General features: G+C 41.2%; 1 protein-coding gene across 2 annotated transcripts in view; it reads right to left on the bottom strand.

The window, feature by feature from the left end:
- Positions 1-9,371, bottom strand: part of SLC2A9 (solute carrier family 2 member 9) — an 81,795-nt gene extending 72,424 nt beyond the window's left edge. Inside the window, exon 1 of one of the 2 annotated variants that reach the window (XM_068149481.1) lies at positions 9,341-9,371. The gene's annotated coding sequence lies outside the window, so the exon portion shown is untranslated. Of the gene's footprint in view, positions 1-4,646; positions 4,760-9,340 lie in introns of those variants that run through there. The other variant, XM_068149480.1, reaches the window with a different exon arrangement.
- Between the last annotated feature and the right edge of the window lie 3,227 nt (positions 9,372-12,598).

Raw genomic sequence — 12,598 nt, 5'->3', positions numbered from 1 at the left:
TTAGTACACTCTGTCTGCCACTTCCCCTTCTTCCATAACAGGTCATTTCCCAAACAGTTACTAACGGCTGGAAACTTGCCCAATTGTATCATTAAGCTGCAAAAACATAACCCAGGGAACCAGGAACAGTAAAAGAAACTACTTGTGTAATTACCACTGCAAAAGATGCATGCAGCCAGCCTGTAAGAAACAGCTATCATCTAGTGTGCCAGAATAAGACAGACAAGCTTTTAGTGGAGCCAGTGTTACCCCTGTATGAATTCTTACTGTCTCAAGGGAAGCAAAATGATGACAGGACTGTACAGACAACATCTCTCACTACAGTTCCTGCCATCACAGCTGCATTGGGTGCCCATAAGGGATAGACTACAGACACATATGCAGATTTCATGGAATTTTCTGGCTATATGTAACTCCTTGAAACAGTTCAGTGCTAATGTCAGCTCTAGTATGACAAGCTCTGAATCTCCAAAGTAGCAAGGTAGTGTAAGTGCTATATTCTGCATATCTAAGACTGGGAAAATTCTGGTGATCTCCATTCAATCTTCTGTGGCTGTTTTGTTACTATGGTTTCCCATTCCACCTTTCACAGAATTTGGTCAAGGCACAAATTTAATTCCTGAGGCTCCTTAAGCTGCTGTCCCCATCTTGCCTTTCCTCATGTTTCTGCAAGAACATGATGTTATCTGAGGCTGGGTTCTGCCCTATGGCCCCATATCCTCATGGCTTGGCTTGTCACTTAGTCATTTTGATTATTTCTTTCCCTCCAGGTGCCAAGCACTGCTGCAGCATCCTGCTGTCTGCAATTATCCTGGGCTCAGTTTTGCTTGGAGCCCTAGCTTTAACTCTTCAACTCCTTTGCCTGTGTGTAAGTAATTTAGGCCTAATAACAGCTGGAATGAATACATAATGTGCTGTTCCTCTTTCCAGGGAAAATACTTTATGCTCACACTTCACCCCAAAATCCACAGCAGATATTAATGTCAAAGATTGTTTCCCACACCAGACCCTATGGCATTCAGGCCTCTTTAAATGACCTCTTTCCTGACCTACATTGGTTGATTAAAGCCTAGAATCCTTTGTGGAATGGGATACACCAAGGACAAGATAATCTTTCAAATCAGGGGTTAGATTGTAGTGTACTTACATGCACATCTTTGTCCTGACTCATGCATTTACACATAGTTCCTCAGAAGCCACAGCCCTCTCTGTCCAGATCAAGACTTGTTTGTGTTATACAAGCCTCTGACTGACCACAGACTGACACAACAGATTAAACATGGTGTTATTCCTCAGACCTGCACTTCTGTTGTGGTAGGCTGTGTGAAAGTGAATATGAGGAGGACTGACTGCATTTGGACACTGATCCTCCAAACTAAGCAGCCTAACTAAGTTATCACCTATCCTGACTAAGCATCACCCCTAAACTGAAGCAAACTTAACTACTGATACAAATTGTTGTTCTATCCAGATTGCCAAGCAAATGCTTGGAAATCAAAGCAAAGAAGCCTGCAGATATGAGCAGTGAAAGGGATAGTGTGAAAGCTTCAAATGTCTACAGAGATTGAAAACAAGACCTCACAGCTTTTGATCACATGCTGCTTAAATTCTTTTCCAAAACCCAAGGAAGGAGAAACCTGATGGTGACTCTAAGCTGCCCTCTTCTCCACATGTTCTTTCATGTTTGCAGGGATTGCCTTGAAACACTGACAGCTTGGCAGACAAAATTATTTATTGTTTTGTTTTGTTTTTTTAACTATAGCTTCACCTTTCCAAGGTTACTGTTAGGTGGTTTTGCATGCAATGGAATAATTTGGTTTCTTTAGCGGTGCAGCTTACCTCCAAACCCTTTGTGTGAACATAGGAGTTGATACTACTCTCTTCAAAGTATTCTGGCAATACATGCTCTGTGTTATGATCTCATCCTATCTGCTTCACTTGCTCAAGAGCTCTGAGAAACTATTTTTAATCCTTCTGCAAAACAGTTTGCAATCAAAAGAAACTTGTCCAGGGACAGTTTGCTGTTATAGATGCTGAGGGTTTTGGTTTATTTTTTCATTCCACATATTTTCCAATATTACCTCTTTGTTCCTCTTTTCACAATTGAATTTAAAAAGAAAAATAAAAAGTGTATCTGTATTTACCACAGAAGCCCTTACCAATTTGCAAATTAAGAAGCAGGAAAGTAAGTAATGAAACAATAACAAATTTTTCTTCTCCAAACCGTGGCACAACTCAAAAGCCTTCTGCAATTGTAGGAAACTGATTTGACAACTCCCTAGTTAAACAAATCTACTACTTTTCCTTCTACACATTGTCTGTTATGTTTGTCATGATGAGTCAAAAGTTTCAATGTCCCCTCCACTCTAATCCAGGGTTAAGAATGAGGAAGAACCTCTGCTGCTAAGATAAAACGATGATAGAGTCATGTCCCTTGGTAGGACTCTTCTGTTTCAGTGCACTGATGAAGAAAACCACTTACTCCATTATTTGTCCATTTTTTCTCTTCTCATTTATGGACTAGTTTTGTCTGACTTCAAAGCCAGAAGTTGAGATAAACTCTTTACCAACAGTTGGGATTACAGCCTAGCAACCGAAATAAGGAGTTCCTTTCTAATTCTTATCTGCCATTGGGTTTACTATGAAGGACAATTGAAGATTAACCTTCAGTGATTTGCTGTACAATTTTGGAACCTATAATTTGATGTCTTGTTACTGTGGCATTAGTATTCTTGGGAAACATACACCCCTGAGGTACGGAGAGGTAATCAGGTGATTACAATCTGGTATTAGACAGGGAAGATCACCCCATGCTTCAACTCAGTGTTATGTGAAAGGTTTTGGAAAAAACCTCAACCATATATTATCAGAACTGAGAAGCAGATTTTTTCCATCTGTTGGTTTTCTCCACACAGACACCACCTTCCTCCTCTTCTCCCCTTGCTCTCTCACCAGTGTGGCTGAGCAGCACAGAGCAAATCTCATCATTGGGCTGAGGAACAAAACTCTTCCTTAGTGTGGGGAGGAAAGGAAGGGGTGAATGGGGAATATATGATTTGGCAAGACTATAACAGGAGTTTATAGAGAGACTGAGACTAGGAGCCTGGGAGATATCAGGTCTTGCTGCTGAAGGAGCAAACAGATCTCCATAGAGACACCAGCATCAGCTGTCTCTCCTGTTTCCTGCCAGGGGTACCGGGTGAGTCAGGCCAACAATTGCATATATCTGAGACTAATGAAAATGTTTGGATTTTGTACACATTTTGACTCATCCTCTTATACTACACTTAAATCCATTCACTGGATAGTCTCCAATATGAGAGGGGACTGCTTACTGACAAGCCATGGTTCTCAGTTTAACTTCCAGCTCTGCAGGCTTACAACTCTTATTCTAGGGCTTACTGTAAGTGGACCTTTTAGCTTTTTCCAAATAAAGCATTTTTTGAGCTGTTATGTGGCACTCCAAAACACTGGGGACAGCCAGTGAGATAATTTCTGCACAAATACATAGACATAAAGTTCCAGCTATACTGCAACACAAGTCTACGGACTCCAACTCTGGCTTTATCAAAACTATTACCTCCTGCCTCAAAGGACAAATGCTCTAAAAAGCACTTGCAGGAAAAAGGTGTGTTATAGACCTTGAATATTGTTCCTTTTAAAAATCCTGCAGTGAAAATTTACTCCAAATCAATTAACAATAAATGTTATTAAGGAGAGATGGGTTTGTTTTTCTCATCTGCTTGAATGTCATCAGGCAGTCTGTGATCTTTGCTTGCCTTTGACACTGCGTACCTAAGCAAAGGGCTTTTCCATGATTTCCTCTTTTCTATCCTAGGACTGAAAGACAAGGGATAAAAAGATGTACAAGACACACAACCTCAACTTAAGCCTCCAGGATTCCTCAGTGTTCTTTAGATGAGCTGAACTTTTCCCCACATGACTTGCCTCTCCAGAAGTAACGTTGTTAACACTGAATTAGGCCCACTGACCGAGTAAGGAGCAGCTTATTTTTTCAAGAAGGATATGGTGCAGAGGTTTCCCAACACTGCTTTCCTGCCTTCCAGGTTTTAAAAACTGTATAGGATATTAGATCTAAACTAGATCCCACAGGATTGAGTGGAGAAATTCCCATCAACTTCCACAAATACTTAATCAGCTGTCTTAAATACAAACAATCAGGGACCCAAGAGTGCCCACCTATCTATTGCAAGTTTCCACATTCAGTACCACACACTTTAAGAAACCACCATACCTCCCCTCTTCTTTCTTTACATCCCTCTATTGTAAGATTATTTCCTTACATATTAGTTAGAATGCTTATGCCAGACCCCAAGTTTACAACTCAGAATTTGTTCCGAGCTGAAACTCTCTCTGACTTTCATATTCTTTCTTTTCCTTTCTTTCTTTTATTTTCCCTTTTTTTTTTCCTCCATATAATGAGTTTTTTACTGTGCAATTTGCAATACAGCTGCTTGCCAATTTAGCATATGATTAATCTATACTTACATCAATTAAAGAAAGCATTAGAGAATTTGTTGCTCCAAGGAATGCTGTGGTTACAGAACAGTGTCTTCAGAAGATAAAAGCTGTGGCATTACACAAACAGACACCTCTTAATCAGAAGATTTCCTTCAAAAACAAACCTTTTGTGAATCAGTAAACAGATGAGTGGCTGCTGAGCATCCTCCGCTGTGCTGGCACTCTCAAGAAAAGAGATGAGAATTGCTCTTCCTTCCCTCCAAGTCAGCAGAAAGGGCTCCAGACAGTATTAGGAAAGAAAGCCAACCTCCGTGTTTGCGAGTCGAATTTCAATCAGTGCATGGTTGGTGGAGGTGGGAGGGAGGTGTGCCTGCATCCCCATGGGCTAAAAACTGCTAAGGACTCACTCTGTCCCTCCTGAGTACAGGAACCAAGTAAAACAGAAAACACAGCTCTGTGCTCTCCAAGAGAGCTTGTCCCATGCCTTGCACATTTGCTCCCTGCATTGTGGTGATAAGTACTCAGTCTTAAATTCTCAGGAAAGAAAAAGCTGAGTGGTAAGGAACAAAGTCAGCTAGCAGGTGAAGAGATGACCAGCAACTAAGCTCATCTATTGACTTAAACATTAAACAACTAAGTGTACTAGAATAGAGACGAAAGAAGAAAGATCAGCTTACTAAGTTGTTAGACAAATAATGCATTTATATTTGCCTCTTCTCATTAGTTTTCCTGTCAGCCAACCTGTTTTACTGCAGCTAAAGCCTTGAGTAGACAATAACATCTATCTTAGAAGGTCTTCAGGCTAAGACAACAAGGAATAATTTCCTACATTAGACATGAAACCACTAATATATATTCATTTAAAACTCCAGTTCTGTACTTCCCATTCTTTGTTAGCTCTTACCTTACAGAGAGTTCTGAAGCAGACACAAGTTGTGTATTTAAAGATTAGGCACAACTAAGGAATTCTGCATTTTATAGCTTCAGTCACATGGATGTTAGGAAGTTAATTAAATCTGAAGTTGACTTCAGAATCTAGTTGATTCTTTCAGAATTCTCTGCAAACCAGGATCTTTCACTGCCTGAACTTTACTGGAGCTCAGAACTAACACAGAGGTTAGTAACTTCCACAGACTCAGCACTATCCAGCCAAAGTGACCACACACTGCTTGAATAGGCACTGACAGAGAACACACTGTTGCATTCACATTAGTGCTTTACTTAAAGATCTAAGTGTGCTTCCTCTAACATCTGCCAGATCTTCTGGGTTGGATCCAGGAGACTATAATAGCAGTGCCAGTAACACTTATGGGTGATACACCCTTTCTCCCAAAGAGCCATTAGCACTGATATTAAATATTTACACAGTAGTGACTACAATCTCCAGGGTTAGCATTCTGCTTCACAATCCGGTAGATAAATAGTGTCTTGGTGGGGAGATCACATCATTTTGGATGAAAGAAGGTGGGAACAACAAACAAAAGCAGAAAGGTCAAGACAGTTACTAGTGCAACACACTTATAGCTCATGCTGCTGAAAACACCTGACCACCACAGCACAGGATTATTACAAAACATCAGTGAAGCTTTGTAGGCAGTACTGAACAGTTACACTAGTTTTCAGGACTATGACTGTGCCCTGAGCAGTTTCTGTCTCAGGACTATGAAAACTCTTTAAAAGTAAAGCATGTACAATGGTCAAGAGAGTAACACTATGGAGTTCAACAAGGGCAAGTGCAAGGTACTACACCTAGGGAGGAATAACCCCATGTGTCAGTACCAGTTGGGGGCTTACCTGCTGGAAAGCAGCTCTATGGGAGTTCTGGTAGGCAACAGGATGACCACAAGTCAGCAATGTGCCCTTGTGGCCAAGAAGGGAAAGGGTATCCTGGGGTGCATTGAGAAGAGTGTGGCCAGCAGGTGGAGGGACGTTCTTCTCCCCCTCTTCTCTGCTCTAGTGAGGCTGCATCTGGAGTACTGTGTCCAGTTCTGGGCTCCCCAGTTCAAGAAGGACAGGGAACTGCTTGAGAGGATACAGCGGAGGGCTAGAAAGATGATTAGGGGTTTAGAACATCTGTTTCATCATGAAAGGTTGAGCAACCTGTTTGGTTTATTTAGCCTAAAGAAGACTGAGGGAGCAAGCTTTTGAAAAAATCACTGAAGAGGGCATTGAAGCTTCAAAAGAAGCTACACATCCATGGCAGCCTCTTTTTATCAGGTCTGGACATAGCTGTTGCATTAGACATGCAATAAATACACCTACTCAGAGAGCTTCTCAGCATGCTTGGAGCAGATTCCTGGTTGAGACTAGAGAAATTATTTCCTGAGTTTAGTCTAAACTGAGCACCAGGACTACTGCAGAAGCAGAGATGCCTGGAGAGAATTATATACTGTGCTTAGGACTATCAGCCTCACACAATTGAGTTTAAAATTAAAGCTGTCTGGGCTTTTATAAGGTCAGTTTTGAATGCTTCAATTCCATCTAAATCATGCATTGAACTAGACCTAATGTGCCAAATAAACCCCTCTGTAATCCTGTTAATCTGCAGTCACTAAGTGAACATCATTCCAGCCTGGAGCCGGATTTAGAGGAGATTAGGGTGGAGAGGCTCCAAACTGGCTCAGAGACAAGAAATAGTAATAGGTACATCAGACCACAGCAGTCCAGTGGCCACACAGCTGCACATGGGGAAGGGCACAGCACACACCCAGACCCCAAGACCTGACCTTTCACTGTGGGATTGTACCAGCTCACTGTGCTGGTGAGGGCGCACTGTGCTCCTACAGTCATTGTAGAGGTATCTTCAGATAGGGAAAAAACCAGGCAGTGCACAGACTGCACTGAAATAAGTCTTAAGGAGTTTTCCTATTAACAAGACAAAATGGTGAAGATGTTGAGCTATAGTGGTATCAATAGCTATTCAACTCCCATTAGTCAAGTTAAACTGAGCTTAGATACATCCCAGAAGGACACAAGCTATAGCTGAGAACAAGATACAAGTATTGAACCCATTGATTAATCTTCGCTCTCAAGAGACAGCGTGCCAACATTCATGATCTCTCTTGTATGAGAATGGCTTCTCTGTGGAATTAAATGAGAGCTTAAGACAGAGACTGAAACTTTGATGAAATAATAGAAGCATATTTGCAGTCATACATCCTTATTTTCCACACAGAGTAATTTTCTATATGTATCTGAACCTTATTCTGAACCATTACAAGCCATACTTTATCTTGGAGCATGGAACAAGGAGTAGAAGATAAGTAAAAACACTGGAAGATAAGTAAAAACCCAAACCTGGTTTCAGTTTATAGTGTTTTTGGTTTTAACAATTGAAGACTGGCCTTCAAAGTGAACTTGTCTTCTTCTTCAAAAACTGTGTTAACTATGCACAAATACTTACTTGAAATTGTAAAAGTTACATTGATTATTTCACAATTCAACATTTAAGTAACAGATGTTCTACTCCTTTCAGTTATTAGCCTTTGCATTTTTTTTTGTTCATAGAATCAAAGAATGCTTTAGGTTAGAAGAGACTTTTAAAGGCCAACTCCTCTGCAATCACCAGTGACATCTTCAGCTAAATCAAGTTGCACAGAGTCCCATCCAACCTGAACTTCAGTGGTTCCAGGGATGGGGTATCTACCACTTCTCCAGGCAACCCTGGCCAGGGTCTCATTATACTCATCGTAAAAAAAACACCTCTTCATTCTCTCTAGTCTAAATCTCCCCTTTTGAAGTTTAAAACCCTCACCCCTTGTCCTGTCACAAGAGACCCTGATAAAAAGACTGTTCCCATCTGTCTTATGGGCTCGTTTTAAGTACTGAGAGGCTGCAATAAGGTGTCCCCAGACCCTTCTCTTCTCCAGGCTGAGCAACCCCAACTGTCTCAGCCTTTCTTCACAGGAGAGGTGTTCCAGCTTTTGAATCATTTCTCTGGCCCTCTTCTGGACCTGCTTCAACAGGTCCCTGTCTTTCTTGTTGCTTTATTCTACTTCTTATGGAGGTTATCTGCACCTAAACCAGAGTTTAGTCTTGCATGAGAAGTTCCTGTTCGAGCAGCCCTCTCTAAACCTACCAAAAACATGCTAGTGTGATCCCTAGCACTACTAGACTAGATTATGTTAATAAATACACACCATTACACAGAATGAAATGAACTAAGATTTTTGTGGAATAAAAATATGCCTCTGGGATTTTATGGTAAATGCTAAGTTTTATTGAAGAATAAATTGTGGTTAATTATCTGTCTCAAAGGATGGGACTTCTGGGGTTCTTGTTGCTAATGCAAATAACCACAGTGTCTGCTATACAGCAGTAGTAACAACTAGAAAGTTGTTCCAAGGGCAGATCTTTCCTGGAGGTTGTGCAGGTGCTTGTGGCAGGTCAAGTACTACCATTGCACAGCTTTAAGGTCTGTTATAAATAAGGTTTTTAAAACAGTTTACCATTGCTTAACAATAAGCAGTATTGTGGTGCTAAGAGACATGGTTTAGCACCAGGCTTGGTAGTTAGAAAATGGTTGGACCCAGTATTCTTAAAGATATTTTCCAATCAAAGTGAGCCCATGGTAATATTTATCTCTTTCTTTTTTTACCCTTTTTCTGAAATACAAGACAAACTCTAAATATGGTGACATCTAAATGAATATTAGCATGTAAAAAGTCTGACCATACAAGCTTTAAACAGATCACAACCTATGCCAGCAGGCAATGTGTGCATACAGCTGAAAAGAGCACAAAACAACCACCCAACTCCCTCCTGCACACATATCTCTATTAACATCCTGGTTTAGAATACCTCAATTCAACACCCCAGCTTGTAAACTAAATAAATATGTGAATAAAAAAGCACTTACTTTACTAGATAGAGTCATCTACTTACTAAAGCCTTAGTTTGGGCTGGAATTTATTCTCTTACTCATTCTTCCAACAAGTCTTCAGTTTCTCCTCTTCAGCACTGCCAACCCTCTTTTATAGTGCTCGTCCTAGGAGTGTGAGTCCATCCTTAATTCACATAAACTGACTAATTAAACAAAGCAGTACAACTGCATTCCCTCTGCTCAGGTGTTCCTGGAAGGGGAGGAACTCTTAATCTTCCTCTGAGAGGAAGTTTCACACCTAGTGACTGTGGGGGAAAACAGCTCAATTTCCTTGATAATTTGTCTATGGATATTGCTCAGGGGGGCAAACAAACAAACAATCCAACAAATATGGATTATATTGAATTTAAAGCATATCCAACAGGGGAAAAAAAATGGGTTTTATTCAGTATTTTCAAAAGTTCTCTGATTTCAAACCAAACAACATTAGGAAAAAGAAGAAAGAAAAGGTTGTTCATTCCTGTAGCAACATGCTAAGGTGATCCTGAAGTCTTTCCTAATACATCTTACATTTAAGCATTTGTCTATGGTAGGGTTTTGACTATTCTGACATATGAATACAGATCTTCAAACCAGAGAAACTGCCAAATTAGGTTCTCAAAGAAAAATTGCAGCTCTGAGATATTTTAATTCTTTAGTATTCCAAGAGATGTTTCTATGAGTAAGCATTGGCCTTAAAATGTGATTATAGGAGAAAGACTAATGGCACCCTAGGCTGTAAGTCAAGAGAAATGGTAATGGATGATGACCTGGCATTTTGTGATGCTGCCTCTGCAATACTCTGTCAAGCTTTGGGTCCCCTGGGACAGGAAAGAGAGGTGTGCAGATGAATTAGACCTCAGTTTAGGGCTACACAGCTGCCCAGGAGTTTGAGTATTCAACACAGAAGCAGAGGCTGAAGGAACTCCAGACTTGTTCAATCTGGAGAACAGAAGATTTAGGGATGAGTATAATTTCTGTCTTCCACTTCCTGAGCTAAGGCAAAGTGAGAAGGATGTAACCAAATTCTCCTCCTGCCTCCAGCTTCCACTTGATCCAATTGTTTATCCCTGGATCTAGTAGTAACCCCCCAGACTGATCTTTAAAGGTTAAATCTTCTGATTTACTGATGATCTCAGGTGTATAGCTGACTGATGTAAACAAGCAGAGGCAAAGAGTCTTTTAACATTCTGTTGTTTTTGTTGCTGTTGTTCTCAGGACAGAAACAAGAAAGAAAAGATCATTTAGAAATGGCCCCATTTCCAAAAAGCAGTGACCTTCTTTCTAGTCACCCTTCACATCTGATCCCATTCTTGCAGCTCAGAAAACCCAAGTCCTTCATCAGGCTGCCGTAAGCACAACATAGCTCCCCCACTGAACTTTTGTTGGGCTGAGGACCAGACCCTCTTTGTTATTTTTTTCTTTTTTCTTGCCAAAGTCTTTCCATGCAAAATGTACTCCTTTTTCTTCTAACAACTGGATTCTTTGTTCAGATTCTGATAATGTTCTATTGTTTCAAGACCTTTTCTGAAAGGAAAAATGACTTTTCTGATTTATGCCAACTCCTGACATTCAGGTACTTTGCTGGTCACAGGGCAATTGTTAGTAAATCTATCTTTTCCTGCAGTAGGAGACAACTAGGACTATGCTGCCCACTATGAATGAGGCAGCATCCCTGCATGAGGCTTTTATGGAGTTCATAACTGAAGGGGAATTTGGGGAGTGAGGGAAAAATAGAAATGTAAACAGATATTGCTGTAAATCCAGTGGCAACAGCAGATTGCTTTGAGGACCAGCACAGCAGCAGTGTGGGGGATTCTTTGCCTGGCTCTATATTCCACTTTCAGGATAGACATTTCCTTCCTGAGAGCTCCTTGTTTTTTTCCCCAACTCCAGCTTCTGGGCGAAGGAACAGAAAAATGCTTTGCCTGTGCAGTCAGTTCTCAGCTGGTGGAACAGGCCGTGGGAGTTACCAAGAGCCAGCACAAACTGGAGTAGCCATTTCTGTCACTTTTTACTGGACTCAGACCCAGGCATTCTTGAATAAGAGCTTTCATCAACTCAGATCACAGCCTTTAAAAAGCAGATGCAGAAATGTGATAGTTCAACATTGTGCAATGAGTATAATTTGGTGTAGACTCTCACACTCCACCTCAAAATAAAATATATGAAATCAAATGTTTCTTAGTTGTAGAATAACTCCTTGTAAAGGACAGGAGTTGGCCACAGTTTCTAGGGCAGGAGTTACACTGTGTAAAAGTGAGGGAAGAGCTCACATTGCTGCTTGTTGAGCTTCTAATAGGTGTCAATGTACAAATGAGAATCATAGATTGGCTCAGGTTGGAAGGGACCTTAGAGATGATCTACTCCAACCTTCCCACCATGGGCAAGGGACACCTCGCAACTGGACTCGGCTGCCCAAGGCATCATCTAGGCTGGCCTTGAACACCTCCAGGGAGGAGGCATTCACAACCTCTCTGGGCAGCTTATTCCAGAGTCTCACCACCCTCATACTGAAGAACTTCTTCCTAAGATCCAGTCTAAGCTTACTCTCTCTCAGATTAAAACCATTCCCTCTTGTCCTGTCTCTAGACTCCCTAATGGAAAGTCCCTCTGCAGCCTTCCGATAGGGTGCCTTCAGGTACTGGAAGGCAGCTCTAAGGTCCCCGCAAAGCTGCCTCTTTTCTAGGCTGAACACTCCCTCAGACTATCCTCATAGCAGAGGTATTCCAACCCTTGGGTCATCTTTGTGGCCTTCCTCTCCAGCAGCTCTGTGCCCTTCTTGTGTTTGGGACACCAGAAATGGAAGCAGTATTTGAGGGGGAGTCTCAGGAGAGCAGACTAAAGGGGAAGGACTGTATTCCTGAGTACAGGTAGCAACAAACTAACAAACAAATTATTTAGAAAGAAAAATCACTGCCTTTTGTTCTCCATCAGCATTTAAGTGTGCTTTGAGAAATGCTGCAGTCAGCAAAGGGCCCACAGGTGCACAGCTGACGCAGAAGAGAAGAGGATGAAGGTGTGGAGGTCTGTCTGCAGAAATAACAAAATTCTTTCCCCTCTAGTTCAGCAGCTAAGTCTGTTACTCAGAACGATGATGTAAAGAATGCTTTATTGCACCATTGCTGGAATAAAGCCCAGGTTAGCGATTAGAGTGTTCTACAAGCCTTAGCTACAGAAATTCTCCCCCAAATTAATTGTCTCCATTAACAAAAATGTTTATCTTCTGCTTGTCTTACACTAACAAGAAACCAT

The sequence above is a fragment of the Melanerpes formicivorus genome, unplaced genomic scaffold, assembly GCF_026170545.1.
Source record: "Melanerpes formicivorus ecotype bairdi unplaced genomic scaffold, bMelFor1.0.p_v2 SCAF_18, whole genome shotgun sequence".
NCBI lineage: Eukaryota > Metazoa > Chordata > Aves > Piciformes > Picidae > Melanerpes > Melanerpes formicivorus.
The sequence above is the reverse complement of the archived record's forward strand: the minus strand, read 5'-3'. Positions and strand labels throughout refer to the sequence as shown.